Source organism: Chrysemys picta, unplaced genomic scaffold (assembly GCF_011386835.1).
Source record: "Chrysemys picta bellii isolate R12L10 unplaced genomic scaffold, ASM1138683v2 scaf53, whole genome shotgun sequence".
Taxonomy (NCBI): domain Eukaryota; kingdom Metazoa; phylum Chordata; order Testudines; family Emydidae; genus Chrysemys; species Chrysemys picta.
The window spans coordinates 110,458-115,061 of NW_027052760.1; positions in this window are offsets into that span (position 1 = coordinate 110,458).

The following is a 4,604-nucleotide window of genomic DNA, read 5'->3' on the forward strand; positions in this document are numbered from 1 at the left end:
CTTAGAGGCTAAGGTGAACAAGTTTTCTCCCTCCTCCTTATGACACCCTTTTAAATACCTGAAAACTGCTATCATGTCTCCTCTCAGTCTTCTCTTTTCCAAACTAAACAAAGCCAATTCTTTCAGCCTTCCTTCATAGGTCATGTTCTCAAGACCTTTAATCATTCTTGTTGCTCTTCTCTGGACCCTTTCCAATTTCTCCACATCTTTTTTAAAATGCGGTGCCCAGAACTGGACACAATACTCCAGCTGAGGCCTAACCAGAGCAGAGTAGAGCGGAAGAATGACTTCTCGTGTCTTGCTCACAACAGACCTGTTAATACATCCCAGAATCAGGTTTGCTTTTTTTGCAACAGCATCACACTGTTGACTCATATTTAGCTTGTGGTCCACTATAACCCCTAGATCCCTTTCTGCCGTACTCCTTCCTAGACAGTCTCTTCCCATTCTGTATGTGTGAAACTGATTGTTCCTTCCTAAGTGGAGCACTTTGCATTTGTCTTTGTTAAACTTCATCCTGTTTAACTCAGACCATTTCTCCAATTTGTCCAGATCATTTTGAATTATGACCCTGTCCTCCAAAGCAGTTGCAATCCCTCCCAGTTTGGTATCATCCGCAAACTTAATAAGCGTACTTTCTATGCCAATATCTAAGTCGTTGATGAAGATATTGAACAGCGCCGGTCCCAAAACAGACCCCTGCGATACCCCACTCGTTATGGCTTTCCAGCAGGATTGGGAACTATTAATAACAACTCTCTGAGTACGGTTATCCAGCCAGTTATGCACCCACCTTATAGTAGCCCCATCTAAATTGTATTTGCCTAGTTTATCAATAAGAATATAAAAAAAGCCTCATCCACCTCTTCCACCTGATTAGGTGGCCTGTAGTAGACTCCTAGCATGACATCTCCCTTGTTTTTTACCCCTTTTAGCCTAACCCAGAGACTCTCAACACTTCCGTCTCCTATGTCCATCTCTACCTCAGTCCAAGTGTGTACATTTTTAATATACAAGGCAACACCTCCTCCCTTTTTCCCCTGTCTATCCTTCCTGAGCAAGCTGTACCCATCCACACCAACATTCCAATCATGTGTATTATCCCACCAAGTTTCAGTAATGCCAACAATGTCATAGTTGTATTTATTTATTAGCACTTCCAGTTCTTCCTGCTTATTCCCCATACTTCTCGCATTTGTATATAGACATCTAAGATACTGGTTTGATGTTTCCTCCCAGTTTTGTCCTGACCCTCCTTTCCCTCTGACAATATAGCCCACACTCCCTCTCGTTTTTGACCCATCTCCCCGGTCTCCATGTTCCCCACTTACCTGTGGGCTTTGCTCACCTGTCCCCGTCGAACCTAGTTTAAAACCCTCCTCACTAGGTTAGCCAGTCTGTGTCCAAAGGTACTAATAACTTGAGCTGTGGTTTGGAGGTGGAACAGCTGTCAAGGGCACTGAGGGGGAGATAGCAGGAGCTCATCCTTCAAGGAGGGGGGTTGTCACCGGAGGTTACTAGAAAGGACAAGAAGACTCCATTCTGGGGTTCAGGAGGTGAATTCATCCCTCAGTGGTGGGCAGGTAGTCAGTTTAAATACTGCTGGTTCCAGGTGCCCTTAATTCCCCCTGATTCCTCGGGGCGTTTGAGTCTCTGACAGGTTCTCGTTCCCTTGCAGGAGGAGGACGTCACGGCCAAAGTGATGCACCCGCATCATCCGCCACTTGCGCCAGGTGCCTGAGACACTGCAGGGGCTGCGCCTCTGAGGCCTTCAGCAATTCCCGCTCCCTGCTGCAGGTACTGCTCTGTCTCCCTGTAAATGGCGAGCTAGTGGAAGGGGAAATGGAGCCCCCTGGCACTCACTAAAAGGGAAAGTGGTGGATTCTCCATCTCTTGATGTCATTGAATGAAGACTAGATGCCTTTCTGGAATGTGTGTGCCCAAAAAGTAACTATTGTACTATACAGGAGGCCTATGATATGGAGGAGATTAGATGAGATGCTCTAAAGGTCTCTTGTGGCCAGAAAGTCTCCTACTTTTGGAAACACTGAGTGTAGTATTGGGAGCAGCCTCTGATGTTTTACTGTCTAGCCGACTTGCTTCCTAGAATGAAGACGCATTGAGTGGGGTGATCCACAGAGAGTACCTGTGTCAAGGCTGTATCCCCACTTTGAAGTTTAGGGTACAAATGTAGGGGCCTGCATGAAAACTTCTAAGCTTAACCACCATCCCAAGGCTAATTTCCTCCCCTGGGTAGCCTTGAGAAACCTTTCACCAATTCCCTGGTGAATACAGATCCAAACCCCTTGGATCTTAAAACAAGGAGAAATTAACTATCCCCCCTCCTTCCTCCCACCAACTTCTGGTGAATACAGATCCAACCCCCTTGGATCTAAAAGAAGGAGAAATTAACCATTCCCCTCCTTCCTCCCACCAACTCCTGGTGAATCAAGATCCAAACTCCTTGGATCTTAAAACAAGGAAAAATCAATCAGGTTCTTAAAAATAAGGCTTTTAATTAAAGAAAAAGGTAAAAATCCTCTCTGTAAAATCAGTATGGAAATTAACCTTACAGGGTAATCAAACTTAAAGAGCTCAGAGGACTCCCCTCTAGTCTTAGGTTCAAAGTACAGCAAACAAAGATAAACACTCTAGTAAAAGGTACATTTACAAGTTGAGAAAACAAAGGAAAACTAACACGCCTTGTTTGAAATAGGAGAGACTTGTTTAGAAAGATGTGGAGAACCTGGATTGATGTCTGGTCCCTCTCAGTCCCGAGGGCGAACACCCACACAAACAAAGAACACAAATAAAAGCCTTCCCCTCCCCAAGATTTGAAAGTATCTTGTCCCCTTATTGGTCCTTTAGGTCAGATGCCAGCCAGGTTACCTGAGCTTCTTAACCCTTTACAGGGAAAAGGATTTTGGAGTCTCTGGCCAGGAGGGATTTTATAGTACTGTACACAGGACAGCTGTTACCCTTCCCTTTATAGTTATGACAACCTCAAACCTTCAAAGTGTCAGGCCAGCAGCAGGACATTAGCACTTCAGGGTTTGGTTGGGTGTGGCAGTGACATCACAAAGGCCTTTTGCAGGATGTCAGCTTATTGGTCAAATGTGTTAGGGTGGTGGTGACCTCAGAGAGAGATGCTGACATCAGCCAGGCAGGACAGGGGCCCAGGGCCAGGGAAACCTCAGAGACCCCTGTGGCTTTGCTTCAGCAAGTCTCCTTCTCGAGGTCTCTCTTTGAGGACTGAGAGAGTATTAGGGCTGACGTATGTGAGTGCGAGCAGGAGCCTCTTTCGAGATTTCTCCTTTCTCTTTACTGATTTTACTAGAAAACAGACGTCCCTGTTAAGAAGTTAAGAGCCTCGGAGAGGTTTGTAACCTTTTCAGTCTGATCCACCTGGTGCCAGCTGAATTCTAGGCATGGAAAACACTAGCTCAAGGTGGCAGAATTTTATTCCCTCCCTGGGATTTTGTCCCGTGGAATCACTGGGGACATTAGGTTTTGTCCTTTTCGTTTTACCTTTTCCTCCATCCCTCCTTCCTTTCTCTTCATCACTTACTTCTTTTGTCCTTTCTCCTGTTCCCCTCCCACCACCAGGAGTGTGTGTGTGTGTGTGTGTGTGTGTGTGTGTGTGTGTGTGTGTGTGTTGTTGGCGGTGCTCTTCACCTCCCCTTGTGGAAAGTTGATCCAATACTGTGAGGTTGAAATAGTGCTTGGACTCCACTGACACTAGATGCTCCCAACCTGTGGCTTAACATTACTGTCTGCGATGACTTGGGGCAAGGTCTCAAGGGGGGCTCCCCGCAACGCACTTTTCTGCTTTCAGAATCCCTGCTGCCCCCCCAGCTAGATCCGCCTCCCTGCCCAACCTGGGTGGGGGTGGAGAAGAGGGTTCTGATAACTTGAGCTGTGGTTTGGAGGTGGAACAGCTCTCAAGGGCACTGAGCTGGAGGTAGCAGGAGCTCATCCTACAAGGAGTGGGGTTGGCACTGGAGGTTACTAGAAAGGACAAGAAGACTCCATTCTGGGGTTGAGGAGGTGAATTGCTCAAAGGTGTTAGGGAGGTGGTGACCTCAGAGAGAGATGCTGACATGAGCCAGGCATGACAGGAGCACAGGGCCAGGGAAACCTCAGAGACCCCTGTGGTTTTGCTTCAGCAAGTCTCCTTCTCGAGGTCTCTCTTTGAGGACTGAGAGAGTATTAGGGTTCACGTACGTGAGTGCGTGCAGGAGCCTCTTTCGAGTTTTCTCCTTTCCTTTTACTGATTTTACTAGAAAACAGACGTCCCTATTTAGAAGGTAAGAGCCTCCAAGAGGTTTTGGCAGCTGCTCAGTCTGATCCACGTGGTGCCAGCTGAATTCTAGGCATGGAAAACAGTAGTTTAAGATGGCAGAATTTTATTCCATCCCTTGGATTTTGTGCCATAGAATCACTGGGGACATTAGGGTTTGTCCTTTTTGTTTTACCTTTTCCTCCATCCCTCCTTCCTTTCTCTTCATCTCTTACTTCTTTTGTCCTTTCTCCTGTTCCCCTCCCACCACCAGGAGTGGGGTGTGTGTGTGTGTTGCTGGGGGTGCTCATCACCTCTCCTTGTG